Source organism: Musca autumnalis, unplaced genomic scaffold (assembly GCF_047663935.1).
Source record: "Musca autumnalis isolate F117 unplaced genomic scaffold, ASM4766393v1 scaffold_4, whole genome shotgun sequence".
Classification (NCBI taxonomy): Eukaryota; Metazoa; Arthropoda; class Insecta; order Diptera; family Muscidae; genus Musca; species Musca autumnalis.
Window position 1 is genome coordinate 162206650 of NW_027411977.1, and position 24829 is coordinate 162231478.

General features: G+C 30.8%; 1 long non-coding RNA gene across 1 annotated transcript; it reads right to left on the bottom strand.

The window, feature by feature from the left end:
• Positions 1 to 8528: 8528 nt before the first annotated feature.
• Positions 8529 to 10119, bottom strand: LOC141401397 (uncharacterized). Its single transcript, XR_012412345.1, has 5 exons — positions 10026 to 10119; positions 9335 to 9475; positions 9087 to 9270; positions 8858 to 9020; positions 8529 to 8799 (listed from the first exon to the last, which is right to left on the bottom strand). It is a non-coding gene; the product is annotated as an uncharacterized lncRNA (long non-coding RNA).
• Between the last annotated feature and the right edge of the window lie 14710 nt (positions 10120 to 24829).

The window sequence follows — 24829 nt, forward strand, 5'->3', positions numbered from 1 at the left end:
CACGTGATGCTTCAAAATAAAATTATTTTATTGGTAAAATACACTGAGTTTATTAATAGTCGTAGACTTTATCAATAATGTATCGTGGATACGGCAATATATTTGAGGTTTAACGTGATTAAACCACAAAAAATTCTTTAAATTTTAAGAAAAATGTAAAACTAAATCCAATTTTCTCTCAGTGTATTCCAAATTTTGCAAAATATTTAGAGTGTATCGTATAATACACGTAAACTATGACAACGTATCGAAGATAGCACTTGCCGAAAACAAATTTCCAAAAATATTAAAAAAAATTAAAATTCGCAAAACCACTTCACTAATACCGACGGTAGGGGGGCACGGTGTCAAAAACACGAATAAAATTTATTTTTAGTTAATATCCGAAGGATTCAACTCAAAAAATAAGAGAAAACTGCACTAAAATATCTTTACGAAAATAATTTTAATTTTTAGTACACGGGAATACCCCTAATACAATCGATCGTAGTGTAAATGGTATATGAGTGCCAAATCTGCCACCCGTATTAATTAAAGGTGGAAACAATCAGCAGTAATGACAAGTGAATGACATTTATTCTTTTATATTGGAATTGTTATTGTTGTGATGATTTTTGTGTTTTTGGGGAACATGAAGAAGAGAATAAAAGGAAAACACCACAATAACAATATGTATTTATATTAAATATAAAAGAAATGTGCGAAAACACCAATAAATGTAGAAATTAATAAACATAAAAAAATCACTGTGATTGTTGTTGCTATTATGTGAGAAAATAGTGGGTGATTTGACACTTAGTTTTGTTGGTATTTTTAAATGAATTTTACCGACGGCAATATCGTAGGTGACGGACGGACATTAAATATTTATTGTAAAACGACAAACGGTTTTGTTTTTTACTTTTAATTATGCACAACACTTGTAAATTTTGGTATGTCACTTTTTCAAGTAATGAAATGTGTACATACCTTTGTTGTGATGGTAAAAATCGCAATTTATTGGAAAATAAATTGATGTGGTTGATCGTAGATCCTTTGTTGTTGTTGCTGCGACGTAGTCGTTGCTTTTTGTTGGTTTTTTGGTTTTTCCTTGTAAAGGCAAAGAGACCGATCGTAAAATCCGGCTCGATTGGACCAATGTTTGCGTAGCAATATGGAAAGAAAATTAGAGAAAAATAAAACACGATGTGAAAGTATTTTTTCTAATCGCAGTGGACTGTATTTTTATTGATTTAACGTTCGTGGAACGGTATTACCTTTGTACAAAGGGTTTGACGAGTAGGACGTGATCCTATCGTTGGTGTTAGTTTTAATAACTCTAGCGTAGATACTGAGAGGCGGGCTTTTCTCAAACGTCACTCATTAGATTCTGTCATTACCTTTCATTTTATGTACGAAGTACATAGTCGTATTTTAAGGTAGTAGACAGACTCCAATGAGGAGAAAAAGCATCCTTGAAACAAATTTAAAAATTCAAATGGGTTTAATAAACCTCATAGCAAATTGTTCAATATGTTTAAGGATATATTCCGTAACAGTTTCTACCCATAAAAATTTATTGGTGGTTTCGATTAGCATCAACAATAAAAGAAAGAATACCACCATGGTCGTCATATTCCCTAATAATACGTAATTCTGAAATAACAGATCAATAAAAAAATTTAAAAAATCCTGTTCAAAATACACGTATTAAATGTTAGAATTATACATCTTCTTTTCCACTCTATATTCGATCTAATTAAAAATACCCCTCCACATCATAAAAATTCTGAAAACAGAAAACAATCAACCAATTTGTCGAACATTACACCACGTTTACATTAGAACTTGTCGGGTTATGAGAATTTATACGTATACCCAAGGGATTTGACAATAAAAATCCACTGGAATAAATAAAAAAATAAAATAAATATAGTTATATGTAAACGTACATTTATAGTTTTAACTACGATTTTTAATTTTTAGTTTGAATTTTTCTACATGTAATTTGAAACATAATCATTTTATATACAATTGTGATTTAAATAATTTCATCAGAAATTTGAATTATGTTAATTTTGAATAAGCATTATGTCTTTTAAAGTGTGATTTTTTTCATTCCATTTTGAAATGACCTGCATCTTCTTTAAAATTCCGTCATTCTACCGATATTCGTCGGTAAAATTTTTGTATCGATAACATTGAAATACAGAATAGCACTTTTGGTAATTCAACCGAAAATTTTCGTTAATTATCAATATCGGTTCGGTAGAAAAAAAAGTTACAGAATCCCACTACAGGCCAAAATGTTGGATTTACCACTCTTTCAAATATATTTTCAGGAACAATTATCAATATTAATTTGCGGAATATTTAAGGCGTTAGAATGATTTTGGGGGACATCAGCAGCATTATCATAGGGGTTTTTCCTTTTACGATCAGAATCAATGAATTAAGGTCGAGACTTATTTTATTGAACTCCTCCAGAGTTTTCTTGAAGATTGAAAAGAATTTAGTATCGTATACACGACATTTGCTGCAACATCACCGCAAGCGCTTATTCTCTCTTAGGTTGTCAGCAATTTTTGCAGCTAGTTCAGCTCATATAACTTGACCAACAAAATACCGTAGGATAATCAGCTGATGCGTACTGGCAGTTAATCTTTGAGCAGCTTGTTGTAGGTACTTATGTAAAAAAAGAAAAGCTTAGCGACTGTTTAGTAAATGCAACAACCAGGAAATGATATTGCAGTTTCAAGATTTATGATGTAAACTTGGCGCAAGCTCGATTTTCATAGCAGCATAAAACAAAAATGATGTGTTGACATACTGCACAGTATAAATATTTATAATCGTCGGATCAATTTCATTTTTTTCATAATATGCTAAAATAAGTAAAAACTACTTTAGTCAAAAAATCATCAGGATTTTTTTTTTCAGGTATTTTGAAGCTTTTATCTACATTTTCGGCTCGAATTAGTTGTGTTTTGCCATTTGGAGTTCTTAATGACCAAAAACCTTCTTCCGATATGCAATTTTAACATACCGCCAAAGAACTGATGACTTGAGGCATGCATTTATTTAATCTGCTGGAAGTGTTTGTCTGAAGCTGAACGAAAATTGCTTCTTAAATCCTTCAACATTCGAAATGATAACTTCTATTTAATATTGCATATGTACTAGGCCGGGGCGATTTGAAAACCTTAATGGGCCCTTCGCGTTTCTGATTCCTGGGATTGAACTGAGCAAAAAAGTCCACTAGACCATAGGTCTACGGTGAAGGTCCCTCGAAGTCAGCAATTATTTTAAGAGTTGTTCCTATCACATTAGTGCTCCTTGGATGTCTGTGGTGAACTTCTAAAGTTGTTAATAGGGCTCTTATCCCCATTGTATCGGATTTCAGTAGTTTAACCATGTGCGTGATCAGATAAAAACAAAAAATATTTTTGGTCCATATTTTAATTCCGGGATGGCATATATCGGCAAAGTAGCCTACATATGGAAGAATAACTACTGACATTTTCCCTGATGCAAATTGCAATAATGTGTCTGCTAGATAACGGGCCTACTACCTTATATATAATGGGTTTTGTGTAGAGAACCACAATTTCCTCCCATACTACAAATTGTCTCCATCATGACAGAGAAATTTTCAGTTCAGTTGTCCAATTGGATTTTTATACAAATAGTGCAGCTTCGCCACCTCTTTTATACCCTCAGCCTTTAGGATAAAGGGAATATATACAAAATACGACCAAAATGGTTTAATGGTTTTAGACCTCAAGTATGTTTGGGCGAAATTCGTTTTAGACAATTTGGAGTCGATTTAGCCCTGTCGGTTCATCTGTCTCTCTTACTGACAAATATCAAAGATATGGCAAATTGCATTGTTTTTGTCCATAAATATCAGGTTTCTTTTTGAAATGTACCTAATATAAGTGCATTTCAAAAAGAAACCTGATATTTAAAGATAATTTAAAGATGTAGCATGAGATGCTAATCAACGTGAAAATTCACAATTTTGGCAAATTGTTTAGAAATGTATAATTTATATAATTGTTCCACAAATATCACAGTAGGGACAAGTCAGGCTTATCTTATATCAATTTGTGATATGCGTGTCCTAAGTTGCCACTTGTAGACAAGCTTTTCATGGCTGAAATACTCAGGAAATATCGCCAAAATTACTAAGGGGTATTATTCCACCGTTGAAAATTTGATGTGACCAGGCTTGAGAATCGGACCCGGACATTCAGCGTGCAAAATGGTTACATATAGCTAATTCTTTGAGGTTGTGGTGTAGGGTATCACATGGTCGTCCCCGTCCGACTATAGCCTTTGATTACTTGTTGCATAATAGGCTGCTTCTTCTGGGGGAGGGTTACTAACCCGACGCCCAAATCCAAGTTTTTAACATTCTTATGGGTGAACGCGCGGCACATGTAACGGGTGTTATAGGCAGCTCCCCAGGTGACACTATCACTAGAAAAGGGGAATGAAATTTCTTCAGGGGCATATATTGAGGAGACAGCTAGTAGAACTGCGCCGCCTCTATTTTTATTAATTTCATCACGATCGCGTCAGAAAATCTGAAAATTCTGACATAAAATCTCAGTATCACAAATATTGTTCTTTAGCCATGTTTCTGTTAATGCTACCAAATTATGGTTAAAATCGAAACTATCAATGAATAGGGAAGACGATTTAGAATTTAAGCCTCTTGCTTACAATTAATAACAGAAGGTGGAGTATTCAGTTTTTTGATGGAACATTGGGTAAGTGTGCTATAACAGTTTTCGAAACATCTCTATAAATATATTCACGTATAAAAAAAAATCAGGCCAAAATGTTGGAGTTACCACTCTTTCAAATATATTTTCAAGAACAGTTATCAATATTAATTTGCGGAATATTTAAGGCGTTAGAATGATGTTGGGGGACATCAGCAGCATTATCATAGGGTTTTTTCCTTTTACGATCAGAATCATTTGGACACTGAAAGAAAAAGCTTCATAACATAAACGAAATCTTACGTTCCATCAATGAAATGTGTCATTGATTTTGAACCAACGTAGAGCTTCATTGAATAAATGAAAAAATTTCATTGAGTTTCATTAAAATAATATTAATGAAATTGTTCATTAATACAATGAAACTTCTTCATTAATGCAATGAAACTTCGTCATTAATACAGTGAAACTTTTTCGTTGATGTAATGAAACACTATCATTAATTCAATGAAACATCATCATTAATACAATGAAAATGTTTCTCTTGTTGTTTTTGATTATAGTTGACCTGTTGAATATTACTTTTGTTCGGCGATAGTTTGGCTGACGGTCATTAAAAAGATTGTTGTTTTATTTTGTTTGATTAAATTTTATTTCCAATATTTCAATTGTCTTCGACAATCATCCTCAGGGATCTATTATTAAAAACACAATTTTATTATTACAAATTATAAAATACAAATGTAACACAAAATATTTTATTTACATTTATTTATGGAAGAAGAGCGAATGTTGTCTTTCTACTGTCAACGTCAACTAAGCTTTCGTCGGTACTTATGAACTATGTTTCTATACAAATGTGCACAGTGGTCTGTGTCAGTTTTATAATTAATTCTTTTGTCAGTGGGAGTGTTAATAATATGAAGCATCTCTAGAGTATATAGTCTTTTTGCACATGAAAATAATTACAAAAGACGATATACTCTAGAGATGCTTCATATTATTAACACTCCCACTGACAAAAGAATTAATTATAAAACTGACACAGACCACTGTGCACATTTGTATAGAAACATAGTTCATAAGTACCGACGAAAGCTTAGTTGACGTTGACAGTAGAAAGACAACAGTCGCTCTTCTTCCATAAATAAATGTAAATAAAATATTTTGTGTTACATTTGTATTTTATAATTTGTAATAATAAAATTGTGTTTTTAATAATAGATCCCTGAGGATGATTGTCGAAGACAATTGAAATATTGGAAATAAAATTTAATCAAACAAAATAAAACAACAATCTTTTAAATGACCGTCAGCCAAACTATCGCCAAACAAAAGTAATTTTTCTTTTATGTAATGAAACACTATCATTAATGCAATGAAACTTCATCATTAATACAATGAAACTTCATCATTAATACAATGAAAGTTTTTCATTAATACAATGAAACGTCTTCATTAATGCAATGAAACACTTTCATTAATGCAATGAAACTTAATCATTAATATAATGAAACATTTTCATTAATGCAATGAATCTTCGTCATTAATACAATGAAACTCCTCCATTAATTCAATGACAGTTTTTCATTAATACAATGAAGCACTATCATTAATGCAATGAATCGTCATCATTAATATAATAAAACTTTGTCATTAGTACAATGAAACTTCTTCATTAATACAATGAAACACTATAATTAATGCAATGAAACGTCATCATTAATACAATGAATCTTGTTCATTAATACAATGAAACGTCTTCACAAGTGCAATGAAACACTATCATTAATGCAATGAAACTTCATCACAAATGAAATCATTTTATTCAAATAATGAAATAATTTTATTGATTCTGAAATATGTTCATTCAGCAACGGAAAAATGTGTCTTATGTTACGAAGTACATTCAGTACTGGAATGTGATTAAAAAGACATGATTACGTATTTATTTTTTTACAAATAGTTTATTTTATTTTGTAAAAATTAATACATGTATATAGCTTTTAGTCATATTAAATATGCGATTGAGATAACATACAGTTAGTAGTATTTTTATAAGAAAATGAATTCATTAACTTCAGTTCCGTTTTTCAAACAATTAACTGCATACAACACAAAATTAAATAAATAAACAAAATTGGATTCCATTTGGAATTCTTTACATACTAATTTTTTTCGTTTGCACTTCAAAAAATTTAATTTGCAATTCATATTATTTTTTTTGTAGTTTATTACATTTTAAATTAAAATTATTCAAATAATATTTTTTTTTTTTTAATTAATTTGAATTCTAAATTAGTATTTAAAACATCATATTTGAAATTGAAACTAATACTTAATACATTTCGAATTTAAATTAGAATTTAATTCTAATAATTAATTTTGTTTTTCAAAATAGTCTGGCTTAATCCCATTGTTGTTGTTTTTGACTATTTTGAAAAAACAAAATTGCAAACGCTATCCCAATAAAAAAACGCCACATTGTTTCTAATAATTAATTTGAAATTCTAACTAGTTCTTAAAACATTATATTTGAAATTCAAATTAGAATTTAATTTTAAAAATGAATGTGAAATTCAAACTAGTATTTAAAACATTATATTTGAAATTCAAATTAGTATTTAATTTAAAAAATTAATTTGAAATTCAAACTAGTATTTAAAACATTATATTTGAAATTCAAATTAGTATTTAATTTTAAAAATTAATTTGAAATCCAAACTAGTATTTAAAACATTATATTTGAAATTCAATTTTTTTTTAAAATTAAATACTAATTTGAATTTCAAATACAATGTTTTAAATACTAGATTGAATTTCAAATTAATTTTTAAAATTAAATAGTAATTTGAATTTCAAATATAATGTTTTAAATACTAGTTTCAATTTCACATTAATTTTTAAAATTAAATACTAGTTTGAATATCAAATATAATGTTTTAAATACTAGTTTGAATTTCACATTAATTTTTAAAATTAAATACTAATTTGAATTTCAAATAAAATGTTTTAAGTACTGGTTTGAATTTCAAATTAAATACTTAATTAAAAACTGATTTGAATTCGAAATATAATGCTTTAAATACTAGTTTGAATTTCAAATTAAATACTAAATTAAAAAATGATTTGAATTCGAAATATACCCCCATTATTATAAGTATTCTTTTGTTATAGTTTGGATTTACCGAACAGATTTATAGCGTTCCGGTTAACTTAAAGTTAAAAGTGATGATTGAATTTCAAGGAGGAGCTTCTTGAAAGTAACTTTCAATGTAAAAATTATATTTTTAATGCCTCCAAATTGGTTTATTTTGCGTTTTGAAACCCATCAGATAGTAAAAGAACACATGTAATAATGGCCCATAATGTTTTAAATACTAGTTTAAATTTCAAATTAATTTTTAAAATTAAATACTAATTTGAATTTCAAATAAAATGTTTTAAGTACTAGTTTGAATTTAAAATTAAATACTCAATTAAAAACTAATTTAAATTCGAAATACAATGTATTAAATGTTAGTTTGAATGTCAATATGAAGAATGTAATTTAACATTAAATTTAATGGATTACAAATGGAGTAATTTATGTTTGAAAAGTAATGAATTAAATATGGAATGTAATGAGATACAAATGAAAAGTTTAAAACAATGGATTACAAATGGAGTAATTTATGTTTGAAAAGTAATGAATTAAATATGGAATGTAATGAGATACAAATGAAAAGTTTAAAACAATTTTTAATTTTTCAATAGTTTATCTACTAAAACACAAATTTTAGAATTTGTTTTAGTTTTCTGCTTCTTTCATACATATATATTTCTATGAACTGCCAAAATAGAGATGAAGGCAATGGATATTCTACATTAAAAACATGGAATGATTTAAAACATACATACATCAAGTGCTCGTTTGATGTTGCTTATAGGCATTAAATGGCCATCTCATTGATGTATATAAATGCCTCCTATGAGTCTTTAATTGTAAAGCGACCAAACTCCTTTCTTCCTTCATTCTTTGTGCGCGTGAATTTTTTTGTGGGATATAAATAGCCATGGAGAAACTATAAAATCCTTAATATATTGTTATCTAGAAAATTAAAAATATTTACAACAATCTATTTAATGATTAGTTTTAAACATACTACCTTTTTCAAATCCATCATTTTCCACTGACCATAATACTTCCTTCATAAAAGGATCCCGAAATGTTATATTATTTCTTGTGTGTGTCAAAATGGTTTTTAATTTGTCATCCCAATCAATTAATGATGATCCGTGTTTGTCTAACACATTAAAATCAATGTCAATCTGAAGAAATATAAAAGAAAGTTAAGTCAGCACCATCTATATATACAAATTAAATGTCTATCTTACCAATTGACAGCCGTTTGGTCGTTTATATTGTGGCCACTTTTTAAAAATATCAGTTATGTTACTTGTTCCATCCATAAATTGTTTTACTCTATATTTTTAGATGAAGCCCTCCACGCATTCTTAAATTGCTCAGCTGTTAAATTGTCATATTTGATGCTAGTGATGTATGCCAGAATGGTTTCATCTGCAAATTAAAATGAGAATATGTTACAATTAAGACATAACTAGCTCTTTTTCTTCATACATACCATTATCTTTTGATATATTACTTCTGGTATTTGGGGGGATGGACATCTTTTATTTTTTCAACTTGTGTTCTGTTTTTAGATTATTAAATATAGTTTTGCACTTCTCCGAGAAATTATAAATTGTATGAGGTAGTTCCCGATCTGAATTATGGGAGAGAGAACAAAATGTATCAAGAATTGGATTAATAATGAAATTTATAATGTTTTCATTTATACATTCAACGTCTTTTCGGGTTAAGTTGAACTTTGCATGCATAGCAGTTTGAAATTCCATGGAATTGTTGAAGATTGTTTTTATTGAGTTTTCATGGTCCGTTTACCTGTCATTTTCAATGTCACAATGGAGTGGGACATCTACCGATTCTATTTGAAAATTGATTGGAATTTCCGCATTACATTCACCACGGTCTTGACTGTGTTTGTTGCAATTTTCAATATCACACTCCATTGGGACATATACCGACTCTAATTGACACTTGCTTGGAATTTCCGTATAACATTCACCAATTACAGATTGGGTGTTACCATGTTTTTTTTAACATGTCTTTTGTATGTCGATGAACTATTGTATACATTTTCACAGCACATATAGTTATCGTGTTTTTTAAGAAAATAATATTCTTTTAAATGTTTAAAAAGATATTAATTTTCAGTAAAACTTTTATCACAAAGAAAACACTTCATCACTTACAATTATTATTAAAAAATTGCACCAAACAGTATTTTTGCTTTTATTAACACCTTTTTAATACTTCTTGAAAGAACGCGTGTGATCACTTCGAAAGTTTAACAACAACTGAGTGGAAAGAAGAACATAATTTCTTGTTGGCACTTCATAAATCTTTCTGAGAGCAAATGAGAATAACGTCTATAAGTTATTCTCGCGTGCGCTCGCGTGTGGCTGTTGCAATTAATTTATTTTGTGGCTGTTGATATTCGTTTGGATATACATACGTGTGTATGTATAAATGAATGTTGTAGTTAAGAACGAAAAGTTTTGCACCAATGGATCAGTCAACGGTTAGATAATGTATGTACATAAATATGTATACTTTTTTTTGGTAAGGAATGAATGTGGTGTTGTTGTTTAGTTGTCGCGTAGGCCTTTTTTTCACGTAAAGAGTGAAGGGCAGAGTGGTAGCGGCTTGGTTGAACAACAATGAGTTGTACACATAGAAAAAGATCAATGGTTACAAACAAAATAGTCAGAATTTCAAAGCACAAGAAAATGTAGTTATAATAGTTAATTCAAGTAATATTTGAAACACGTTGTTTTAATAAAGAAGAGGCTTTGCTGTTTTGTTGTTTTTTTTTTGTGCCAACAATATAAGAAATTTCCATCGAATGTTCTCTTCTTGTTAATTGCTTAGTGGATGGGGGAGTGTTAGCGGTTAAGTTTTTTAAAGAAAATGTGTGTATTCTTCTAAAAAAGAAGATGCACTGTTGTTGTTTGGTTGTCACGTAGACATTTTCTGTGCGTAAAGAGTAAAGGGGAGAGTGGTAGCGGCTTGGTTGGACAACAATAAGTGTGTAAAGCTTTCACTGTAAACATAGAAGGAGATAAATGGTCAGAAAAAAAGTCTGAATTTCAAAGCACAAGAAAATGCAGTTTTAATCGTTAATTCAAGCAATATTTGAAACACGTTGTTTCAATAAAGAATAGGCTTTGCTGTTTTGTTGGTTTTTGCACAAACAGTACAAAAATTGTCATCAAATGTTTTCTTCTTGTTAATTGCTTAGTGGAGGGGGGAGAGTGTTAGTGGTTATGTGTTTGGACGACAATGCGCGTGTTCTTTTAAAAAAGAAGATGCGCTGTTGTCACGTAGACTTTTTCTGCACGTAAGGAGTGAAGGGAAGAGAGGTAGCGGTTTGGTTGGATAACTATGAGTGTGTAAACAAAGAGATCAATGGTTAGAAACAAAATATTGTCAGAAAGCATAATAAATTTTAGTTTTAATAGAATTAACTATTAACAAATATTACTATAATATTTGAATGCTTTGTTGTTTTTTTATTATTGTCAACTAAATAGAGGGATAGGGCGGTGGATAGAGTGGTAGCGAGCGGTTAGGTATTTGGACGACAATGGGTGTATGTATACATATGTATGTAAGTAAATCAAAACCGGTCTATGGACAGAAACAAGAGCTACAGTTTGTCAAGGTATTGTTTTCAAAACAAGAAAACTAATTTTTGTTTTATTAATTTATGAAAACTTACGAATAAGTATGTGAAAATGTTAGGTTTTTAGGTTTTTTGCACATGTAGAGAACACATTTTATTTTTTTTCTTGTCGTCAAATGCATTCTGTTTGTGATTAGGCATTGGACAATAAAAAGATCAATGGTTGAAACAAAATATGTATACAGCTTGAATTTCGAAGCATATGAACACGTTGTTTTAATAAAAAATATGATTTGCTGGATTTTGTGATAAAAATGTTTTTGAATGTTTTCTTCTTGTTAGTTGATTGGAGGGGGGGAGAGTGTTAATGGTTATGTGTTTGGGCGACAAAGCGTGTGTTCTTTTAAAAAAATAAGATGAGTTGTGGTTGCTTGGGTGTCACATCGTATTACTTGCGAGCAGAAGAGAGAAGAAATTGTAATATTATTTTGTAAAATTATTGTAATTTCTTTCGTCGACTGTATTTATTTTTGATGAATACAGGGTGGGTGGGGGTATGGTTGTGGCTAGGTGTTTTGGAGAACTACTGAGAATAGCGTGTGTATACAAAACAGATTTATGCCCAGAAACATAAGAAGAATTTCTCAGTGCATAGCAATTATTAATGCAAGTAATAGACATTTGAAACGCATTCATAAAAAAGAAGACTCGTTGTTGTTGTAATATTATTGCATATTGCAATTTCTGTGGGTGGGGCAGGATGATAGTGGCGATGCTTTGGTGAACAGCTGAGAATAGTGTGTACTTTAAAACTTGTCAATGTTGAGTTATTTTGTTAAATAATGTACCAATGTTTGAGAAATTCTTGTTCTTGTTCTTTGAACCAAATTGTCTGAAAATTAACATTTTGGGATATAAGTTACTAAGATCATCCCTGCAAAAAAGTTTGAATATCGCTTTGCTTTCAATTTATAAATGTATAAATATATATTTTTGTAGCTCTGTAAAATAAAAGATCTTCATTGGATAAATATATTCTCCAAATTTCACAGCGCTGTCTTCATCCAAATATATGACACAAAAACCCATTTTGGACACTCTACACAGCCTCAATCAATCAATGACTAGTCCGAGTCCCAGATTATGCACCATAAAATTTATCAACGGTGAGATAGCTAATTTTCCAACTATTTTACTGTTTTCACACTTTCATTTATTTCATGTAACTGTTTCATTAAATGTTAGCTCAAATTTTAATATAACAATTATCATTGTCTTTTCTCAAATATCCTTCAAATTTCGTATGCTTTGGTTGCGTTCTAGTTTGCATGAGACAATACCATTATGTATAATTTCAATATTCACATATTTTATGGAATTTTATACAGTGATGTAGTTTCGTAACATTAATGAAATCAGTTTCATTTATTCAATGAGACCAAATTTCATTGAACTTCCAAACAACGTAAGTTTTCATTGCATGAACGAAACGTTTCATGTTATTCATGTAGCTTTTCATTGCATCAATGAAAAAAAAAATCAATGAAACCCGTTCATTGATACAACGAAGCATTTTTCTTTCAGTGGAGAATCAATGAATTCTTCAAAGAAAACACTTCATCACTTACAATTATTATTAAAAAATTGCACCAAACAGTATTTTTGCTTTTATTAACACCTTTTTAATACTTCTTGAAAGAACGCGTGTGATCACTTCGAAAGTTTAACAACAACTGAGTGGAAAGAAGAACATAATTTCTTGTTGGCACTTCATAAATCTTTCTGAGAGCAAATGAGAATAACGTCTATAAGTTATTCTCGCGTGCGCTCGCGTGTGGCTGTTGCAATTAATTTATTTTGTGGCTGTTGATATTCGTTTGGATATACATACGTGTGTATGTATAAATGAATGTTGTAGTTAAGAACGAAAAGTTTTGCACCAATGGATCAGTCAACGGTTAGATAATGTATGTACATAAATATGTATACTTTTTTTTGGTAAGGAATGAATGTGGTGTTGTTGTTTAGTTGTCGCGTAGGCCTTTTTTTCACGTAAAGAGTGAAGGGCAGAGTGGTAGCGGCTTGGTTGAACAACAATGAGTTGTACACATAGAAAAAGATCAATGGTTACAAACAAAATAGTCAGAATTTCAAAGCACAAGAAAATGTAGTTATAATAGTTAATTCAAGTAATATTTGAAACACGTTGTTTTAATAAAGAAGAGGCTTTGCTGTTTTGTTGTTTTTTTTTTTGTGCCAACAATATAAGAAATTTCCATCGAATGTTCTCTTCTTGTTAATTGCTTAGTGGATGGGGGAGTGTTAGCGGTTAAGTTTTTTAAAGAAAATGTGTGTATTCTTCTAAAAAAGAAGATGCACTGTTGTTGTTTGGTTGTCACGTAGACATTTTCTGTGCGTAAAGAGTAAAGGGGAGAGTGGTAGCGGCTTGGTTGGACAACAATAAGTGTGTAAAGCTTTCACTGTAAACATAGAAGGAGATAAATGGTCAGAAAAAAAGTCTGAATTTCAAAGCACAAGAAAATGCAGTTTTAATCGTTAATTCAAGCAATATTTGAAACACGTTGTTTCAATAAAGAATAGGCTTTGCTGTTTTGTTGGTTTTTGCACAAACAGTACAAAAATTGTCATCAAATGTTTTCTTCTTGTTAATTGCTTAGTGGAGGGGGGAGAGTGTTAGTGGTTATGTGTTTGGACGACAATGCGCGTGTTCTTTTAAAAAAGAAGATGCGCTGTTGTCACGTAGACTTTTTCTGCACGTAAGGAGTGAAGGGAAGAGAGGTAGCGGTTTGGTTGGATAACTATGAGTGTGTAAACAAAGAGATCAATGGTTAGAAACAAAATATTGTCAGAAAGCATAATAAATTTTAGTTTTAATAGAATTAACTATTAACAAATATTACTATAATATTTGAATGCTTTGTTGTTTTTTTATTATTGTCAACTAAATAGAGGGATAGGGCGGTGGATAGAGTGGTAGCGAGCGGTTAGGTATTTGGACGACAATGGGTGTATGTATACATATGTATGTAAGTAAATCAAAACCGGTCTATGGACAGAAACAAGAGCTACAGTTTGTCAAGGTATTGTTTTCAAAACAAGAAAACTAATTTTTGTTTTATTAATTTATGAAAACTTACGAATAAGTATGTGAAAATGTTAGGTTTTTAGGTTTTTTGCACATGTAGAGAACACATTTTATTTTTTTTCTTGTCGTCAAATGCATTCTGTTTGTGATTAGGCATTGGACAATAAAAAGATCAATGGTTGAAACAAAATATGTATACAGCTTGAATTTCAAAGCATATGAACACGTTGTTTTAATAAAAAATATGATTTGCTGGATTTTGTGATAAAAATGTTTTTGAATGTTTTCTTCTTGTTAGTTGATTGGAGGGGGGAGAGTGTTAATGGTTATGTGTTTGGGCGACAAAGCGTGTGTTCTTTTAAAAAAATAAGATGAGTTGTGGTTGCTTGGGTGTCACATCGTATTACTTGCGAGCAGAAGAGAGAAGAAATTGTAATATTATTTTGTAAAATTATTGTAATTTCTTTCGTCGACTGTATTTATTTTTGATGAATACAGGGTGGGTGGGGGTATGGTTGTGGCTAGGTGTTTTGGAGAACTACTGAGAATAGCGTGTGTATACAAAACAGATTTATGCCCAGAAACATAAGAAGAATTTCTCAGTGCATAGCAATTATTAATGCAAGTAATAGACATTTGAAACGCATTCATAAAAAAGAAGACTCGTTGTTGTTGTAATATTATTGCATATTGCAATTTCTGTGGGTGGGGCAGGATGATAGTGGCGATGCTTTGGTGAACAGCTGAGAATAGTGTGTACTTTAAAACTTGTCAATGTTGAGTTATTTTGTTAAATAATGTACCAATGTTTGAGAAATTCTTGTTCTTGTTCTTTGAACCAAATTGTCTGAAAATTAACATTTTGGGATATAAGTTACTAAGATCATCCCTGCAAAAAAGTTTGAATATCGCTTTGCTTTCAATTTATAAATGTATAAATATATATTTTTGTAGCTCTGTAAAATAAAAGATCTTCATTGGATAAATATATTCTCCAAATTTCACAGCGCTGTCTTCATCCAAATATATGACACAAAAACCCATTTTGGACACTCTACACAGCCTCAATCAATCAATGACTAGTCCGAGTCCCAGATTATGCACCATAAAATTTATCAACGGTGAGATAGCTAATTTTCCAACTATTTTACTGTTTTCACACTTTCATTTATTTCATGTAACTGTTTCATTAAATGTTAGCTCAAATTTTAATATAACAATTATCATTGTCTTTTCTCAAATATCCTTCAAATTTCGTATGCTTTGGTTGCGTTCTAGTTTGCATGAGACAATACCATTATGTATAATTTCAATATTCACATATTTTATGGAATTTTATACAGTGATGTAGTTTCGTAACATTAATGAAATCAGTTTCATTTATTCAATGAGACCAAATTTCATTGAACTTCCAAACAACGTAAGTTTTCATTGCATGAACGAAACGTTTCATGTTATTCATGTAGCTTTTCATTGCATCAATGAAAAAAAAAATCAATGAAACCCGTTCATTGATACAACGAAGCATTTTTCTTTCAGTGGAGAATCAATGAATTCTTCAAGGCGCGATTTTTTTATCAAACATTTCTTTGTACTTTAGAAACCTATCCATCAATGAATTAAAGTCGAGACTTATTTTATTGAACTCCTCCAGAGTTTTCGTGAAGATTGAAAAGAATTCAGTACGTATACACGACATTTGCTGCAACATCACCGCAAGCGCTTATTCTCTCTTAGGTAGTCAGCAATTTTTGCAGCTAGTTCAGCTCATATAACACTGAAAGAAAAAGCTTTATAATATAAACGAAATCTTACGTTCCATCAATGAAATTTGTCATTGATTTTGAGCCAACGTAGAGCTTCATTGAATAAACGAAAAAAGTTTCATTGAGTTTCATTGAAGTAAAATGAACGAATTTGTCCATTAATGCAATGAAACTTCTTCATTGATGCAATGAAATCTCGTCATTAACGCAATGAAACTTCTTCATTGATACAATGAAACATCTTCATTAAAGCAATGAAACTTCTTCATTGATGCAATGAAACCTCTTCATTAATGCAATGAAACCTCTTCATTAATGCAATGAAACCTCTTCATTAATACAATGAAACCTCTTTATTAATACAATGAAACCTCTTCATTAATACAATGAACCTGTTTCATTAATGCAATGAAGTACTTTCATTAATATAATGAAATACTTTCATTAATACAATGAAATACTTTCATTAATGCAATGAAATATGGTCATTAGTGTAATGAAATACTTTCATTAATGCAATGAAGCCTTACGTTGGTTCAAAATCAATGATACATTTCATTGATGTAACGTAAGATTTCATTTATGTTATGAAGTGACTTCATACTCACGTAATACATAAAAATTAAGTCAACTTCAAGTATGTTTAATTCATTTTATTGCAATTAGTTTTGACCATGTATACAATACGTCATTTTTAATTCCTTAGGTATTAACTAAATACATTAATGATACCATTGGTCGTTGTCATCTGTAAGTAAAATTGAAAGAATAAACAATTTGTTACTAAATAACATGTTTTCTACACAATAACTTACCTTCATATTTTGCCGCTCAGTCATCCCCTGTGTAAGTCATGATGTTGGGATACAGCATACAAAATTCACATAAAAAACTGTACACATAAAAACTACATGCAAGAGTTTTAGTTTAATATTTCTATTTTCTGTTCGCATGAAAGACTTCATACCTACTTTCAGCGAAGTTTATGATCCAATTGGGCGTTGCCCCAGTAATTACAATTGAAAATTAAAAAATATTTGTCTTTTGTCGCTGGACACCAAACTTTTGGAATTTTCTCCGTCATTCCACTCTTTTTTAGATTTTCTATTGCTACATCTATTTCAAAGAAAAACCCAAATAAATGAAAATTCACTTAACTAAACAAATGAATACATAAAACTTAACAGAAATAGTTTGCCCAATATTTGCATACTTACTTTTCTTAGTTAAAAACACGAATCATAAAATGTTTATTCATTCGCACTTGGCGGCGTTATAAAGTCAACTAAAACAATGTTGTTGAAAATTTGCTGATCAACTTAAGCAATCGCTTATTGTTTTGACAGAGAGAAAGAAGGGTTGCTTTGTCTGATATTGTGTTCTGCTTTTAAAACGCACACACGCACATCCACACCACATAGCTGGATTTTTTTCCCATAACAACAAAGAAATAAATAAAAGCAAAACAACTGAGAATAACATGCAGAGAGAATAAGTCTTGACACAAGAGTAGAAAAATGTGACAAACCTGTTTTAATGAGCATGGATATGTATGTATATCAAAGCCAATCGCTGATAGTAAAGAATTCTTGAACAGTCACGCTCCTAGTGACGCTTCTGCAAATATTCATGCATAGATATGTATGTATGATGTATGTGATTCTATACACACATATGTATGTACGTGACAGATTTCAAAATGTGTTCTGTTGTTGATTATGGAAAATTTAAAACATTTGTTTAATAAAGAAAAAATAATTATAAGAATAATAGTATATGGGTGATAATATAGATAGATAAGATTTAATTATAACAGACCTTTTTTCATTCCGCAAAATAGTATTGGGGACTTCAGAAATGTTTCGTTTCTTTAATGAAACTGTTTCATTTAATTAATGAAACTGTTTCATTTATTCCATGAAGCTGTTTCATTTATTCAATGAAACTGTTTCGTTTATTTAATGAAACTATATCATTAATTTTTGGAGCCAACCAAAAACATCAAATATATCAAATTTTTGACCAATTTCTTAAAAGATGTTTGCGTACTAGTTTTTTAAAGCACGTACTATTTAGCTTAGTTTCAATACTCACATATTTTTCTAAATTTAAAGAAATAAAAAGTTTCATTACATCAATGAAATCCGTTTCATTTATTCAATGAAACCAAAAATCATTAAATTTTAGTTAACGTAAATTTTCATAGCATGAAAGAAACATTTCATTGTATTCATAGCATCAATGAAACCCGTTCATTGATGCAACGAACCATTTTTCTTTCAGCGAACTTGACCAACAAGATACCATAGAATAGTTGATGCGAACTGGCAATTAATCTTTGAGCAGCTTGTTGTAGGTACTTATGTAAATAAAGAAAAGCTTAGCGACTGTTTATTAAATGCAACAACCAGCAAATGATATTGCAGTTTCAAGATTTATGATGTAAACTTGGCGCAAGCTCGATTTTCATAGCAGCATAAAACAAAAATGATTTGTTGACACACTGCACAGTAGTCCCACTTGTGTGGGAAGGTGCGACAAAAATATTTATAATCGTCGGATCAATTTGATTTTTTTTCAGTATATGCTAAAATAAGTAAAAAATACTTTAGTCAAAAAATCAATGATACATTTCATTGATGTAACGTAAGATTTCATTTATGTTATGAAGTGATTTCATACTCACGTAATACATAAAAATTAAGTCAACTTCAAGTATGTTTAATTCATTTTATTGCAATTAGTTTTGACCATGTATACAATACGTCATTTTTAATTCCTTAGGTATTAACTAAATACATTAATGATACCATTGGTCGTTGTCATCTGTAAGTAAAATTGAAAGAATAAACAATTTGTTACTAAATAACATGTTTTCTACACAATAACTTACCTTCATATTTTGCCGCTCAGTCATCCCCTGTGTAAGTCATGATGTTGGGATACAGCATACAAAATTCACATAAAAAACTGTACACATAAAAACTACATGCAAGAGTTTTAGTTTAATATTTCTATTTTCTGTTCGCATGAAAGACTTCATACCTACTTTCAGCGAAGTTTATGATCCAATTGGGCGTTGCCCCAGTAATTACAATTGAAAATTAAAAAATATTTGTCTTTTGTCGCTGGACACCAAACTTTTGGAATTTTCTCCGTCATTCCACTCTTTTTTAGATTTTCTATTGCTACATCTATTTCAAAGAAAAACCCAAATAAATGAAAATTCACTTAACTAAACAAATGAATACATAAAACTTAACAGAAATAGTTTGCCCAATATTTGCATACTTACTTTTCTTAGTTAAAAACACGAATCATAAAATGTTTATTCATTCGCACTTGGCGGCGTTATAAAGTCAACTAAAACAATGTTGTTGAAAATTTGCTGATCAACTTAAGCAATCGCTTATTGTTTTGACAGAGAGAAAGAAGGGTTGCTTTGTCTGATATTGTGTTCTGCTTTTAAAACGCACACACGCACATCCACACCACATAGCTGGATTTTTTTCCCATAACAACAAAGAAATAAATAAAAGCAAAACAACTGAGAATAACATGCAGAGAGAATAAGTCTTGACACAAGAGTAGAAAAATGTGACAAACCTGTTTTAATGAGCATGGATATGTATGTATATCAAAGCCAATCGCTGATAGTAAAGAATTCTTGAACAGTCACGCTCCTAGTGACGCTTCTGCAAATATTCATGCATAGATATGTATGTATGATGTATGTGATTCTATACACACATATGTATGTACGTGACAGATTTCAAAATGTGTTCTGTTGTTGATTATGGAAAATTTAAAACATTTGTTTAATAAAGAAAAAATAATTATAAGAATAATAGTATATGGGTGATAATATAGATAGATAAGATTTAATTATAACAGACCTTTTTTCATTCCGCAAAATAGTATTGGGGACTTCAGAAATGTTTCGTTTCTTTAATGAAACTGTTTCATTTAATTAATGAAACTGTTTCATTTATTCCATGAAGCTGTTTCATTTATTCAATGAAACTGTTTCGTTTATTTAATGAAACTATATCATTAATTTTTGGAGCCAACCAAAAACATCAAATATATCAAATTTTTGACCAATTTCTTAAAAGATGTTTGCGTACTAGTTTTTAAAGCACGTACTATTTAGCTTAGTTTCAATACTCACATATTTTTCTAAATTTAAAGAAATAAAAAGTTTCATTACATCAATGAAATCCGTTTCATTTATTCAATGAAACCAAAAATCATTAAATTTTAGTTAACGTAAATTTTCATAGCATGAAAGAAACATTTCATTGTATTCATAGCATCAATGAAAAATAATCAATGAAACCCGTTCATTGATGCAACGAAGCATTTTTCTTTCAGCGAACTTGACCAACAAGATACCATAGAATAGTTGATGCGAACTGGCAATTAATCTTTGAGCAGCTTGTTGTAGGTACTTATGTAAATAAAGAAAAGCTTAGCGACTGTTTATTAAATGCAACAACCAGCAAATGATATTGCAGTTTCAAGATTTATGATGTAAACTTGGCGCAAGCTCGATTTTCATAGCAGCATAAAACAAAAATGATTTGTTGACACACTGCACAGTAGTCCCACTTGTGTGGGAAGGTGCGACAAAAATATTTATAATCGTCGGATCAATTTGATTTTTTTTCAGTATATGCTAAAATAAGTAAAAAATACTTTAGTCAAAAAATCATCAATATGGGTCCAGTTTTTCCTATAGCCCCCATGTAGCGGTACCACCCGATTTCAGGTATTTTGAAGCTTTTATCTACATTTTCGGCTCAAATTAGTTGTGTTTTGCCATTTGGAGTTCTTAATGACCAAAAACCTTCTTCCGATATGCAATTTTAACATACCGCCAAAGAACTGATGACTTGAGGCATGCATTTATTTAATCTGCTGGAAGTGTTTGTCTGAAGCTAAACGAAAATTGCTTCTTAAATCCTTCAACATTCGAAATGATAACTTCTATTTAATATTGCTAAGTTATAGTGGTTTAAATCTGAAAAACCACACAAAAAAACTATAAGTGGATTTCTCATAATTTTCAAAAATATAATGTTTTTTTGTTTTGTTCAATATTTATTTTGAAAATTGTAAGAAAATTCAGTTTGTTTTTTGTATCTAAATCCAGCGAGGTTAGTTCTAAAATATTGGTTACAGTAAATGGTTTTTACGGAATCCATGTTGGCATCTCGAAAGATTAGAAGATATTTGAAAGGATATCAGACCAGTCACCAGTTTTTCAAATAATTTCCGTATGGTATTAAGTTTAGCGATATCTCTGTAGTTGCACACATCTTCTCTACTACCAGATTTAAAAAGGGGAACAATGAAGGATTCTTTCCACATTGCGGGGGAAAAGCCAGTAATTAAAGACTTATTGAACATAATGCTTAAAGGGAGTACTAAATTATCTGCACAATATTTTAGTATACATGGTGGAATTCCATCTGGTCCAGGAGAAGTTTTACATTTAATATGTTTAAGGTCATTTAACACCATGGAAATATCAAAATGTTCTACTATTATATGGGTAGTTTCAGAAATAGAGTAGGGATAGTGTAAATTGTTAACGTGGGTTTTTGTGGAATAAGTAGTTTGAAAAGAAGAAGCAAATATGTTAGCATTACCAATGTCATCTTCACCTATAATACCATCAAAATTTAAGATATTGCGAAACACATTTGAACGTCGCTTAGTGTTAGTAAAATCATAAAAGGATTTAGGATTGGATAAAAGCTTGTTCTTGAGTTATAGTTTTTTTGTGGGGTTTTGCTGACTTAAACCACTATAACTTAGCCATTTGTTAACCGATTAAAAAATAATAACTTGTTCGAAAGATATAATTCATCCCTTTAAAGGGAAGAAGAATCAATATAAATCCGTTGTGAAAAAAAGAAGATAAGCCCGTTTAAATTTGAAAATGTAAAAACCCAGATTTTCACTGCTTTTATAAAAAAAATAAAACGAAGTGACCCAAACGAACTAAAGGCATTTTCCTTCTCCATGGATCCCAACAAGACAGAATTTTGCATGAGAACGCTTGAATTTTTTTCTGGTCAACTTTTGTAGCACAGTGCCATTTATCGACATTTTCCGAAAAGTTTGCACCTTCTCAAGGCCAAAAACGCCTGAAGGTGCATTCCAATGCTTTTGCGATGTATTCGGGAGTTCTTAATTATTGTCTTGGTTACAATTTTTGTGTTGGATCGAAAATCTCAATGGTTTGGCCGTTATATGCCAAAATGTCAAAACAACGTGGATGAAAAACTTAAAGTCAAAATCGGGAGGCTAGTGGACTTTTTGGCTCAGTTCAATCCCAGAACCAGGAACGCGAAGGGCCCATTAAGGTTCTTTCATTCCAAACAAATCGCCTCTGCCTAATATGTACCTTTCATTCACATGAATTTCCAGCGGCAACATAAAGACCGACTGTGTCGTCGTTCCCCTTGTTTATAATGTATATCTTATATAACTGATGAAGCTATAGCTATCGATATGTTGCCCTCTAATCCAAACGCTTGCTTTCCAATAAGACCAGAGCTTCATTATGTATAACATCTGTTATTTCCATGGATTTGTAACGTTCGTAAGTTTTACATATATAGCGCATTTAAAAAATAGGGCATAACCCTCTTCCCGAAATTCAACAAAATATATGGCCTATTTCCACCATTGGCCATCTCTGTACATCATCTGAAACTGATATGGAAATCGGTTCAGAAGTTTTGGAGATATAACATATTTAAAATAGGCATGGTCGGGCCTTTAGGTCCAAATATGTACCTAGGGTGGGGGACGCAACCACCATTGCAAATTCACTTTCAAACCGATACGTTCGTAAGATTTACAAAAATAGCGTTTTTAAAAAATAGGAGGTACCGCTCCGAAATTCAGCAAAATATTTTACCTATTTTCACCACTGGTAATCCCAATACATTCTCTAAAATTTTCAAGAAAAGTGGTTAAGCAGGTCATAGTGGTGGTACCCCACCCCCTCCAAAATTCAAAAAAATATATAACCTATTTTCACAACGGTTGTTAACTGCACATTCTCTGAAATTTTCAAGAAAATTGGTTCAGCCGTTTTTGAGTCTATCCAGAACATACAAACATACACACATTGTCTTTAATAATACAGACAGAATTGAAATATTATTGAGAGTGAGATGATAACACGTCAGCACAGTAACAAGCACTTTGTTTATAATACTTTTTGATTTCTGTATGTGGATCCATTAATAATAACTTGGTCCTCAAAGGTAATTAGGAATGTGCAGCAAACTGTGGTTGTAGAACCATGGATGTTATTGATTACCGCGGTGTTCTCGTTAAGAATCATGACACCGTCATCAATAATTACCAGAGGCTCAAGGTGACTAGGTCGTGTAATGCAATGAGCTAGAACGCCTGAATAAAGATGTTGGGCACATGTTGTTTCTGATAGTTCTTGACAAAATGATGAAGTTAGAGGTACTGTGTTGTTCCATTGTGTTGAACAGGAAAAATAATGATTTTATTACATTCTGAACTAGCCTTAGGGTATTTCATAATTTAATGTAATTGCTTATTGTCTAAAAGGACTTTAACTATGGACACCTCCAATACATCTGTAACAGTTGAGTTCATACTATCTATTTTCATTAAATTTTCCACATCTTCAGAGTCTAAAGGTATAGGGTTTATTACTCCTATTTTTGCTAAGGTGACTGACAATATTAAAACCGCGATTTCATTAATTATTATTCTATTTCTGGCAAGTAGGGTCTCATTGTTTGTTAGGATTTGTCATTGAAATAATTTTGCTGACTGTTTCTGTCAGTTTATTAATCTGTTCCTGAGTTTTTGTGTTTATTGATATGAAATTTTAGTCCCTCGAAGTCAGCAATTATTTTAAGAGTTGTTCCTATCACATTAGTGCTCCTTGGATGTCTGTGGTGAGCTTCTAAAGTTGTTAATAGGGCTCTTATCCCCATTGTATCGGATTTCAGTAGTTTAAACATGTGCGTGATCAGATAAAAACAAAAAATATTTTTGGTCCATATTTTAATTCCGGGATGGCATATATCGGCAAAGTAGCCTACATATGGAAGAATAACTACTGACATTTCCCCTGATGCAAATTGCAATAATGTGTCTGCTAGATAACGGGCCTACTACCTAATATATAATGGGTTTCGTGTAGAGAACCACAATTTCCTCCCATACTACAAATTGTCTCCATCATGACAGAGAAATTTTCAGTTCAGTTGTCCAATTGGATTTTTATACAAATAGTGCAGCATGGGATCGCTTCGCCACCTCTTTTATACCCTCAGCCTTTAGGATAAAGGGAATATATACAAAATACGACCAAAATGGTTTAATGGTTTTAGACCTCAAGTATGTTTGGGCGAAATTCGTTTTAGACAATTTGGAGTCGATTTAGCCCTGTCGGTTCATCTGTCTCTCTTACTGACAAGTATCAAAGATATG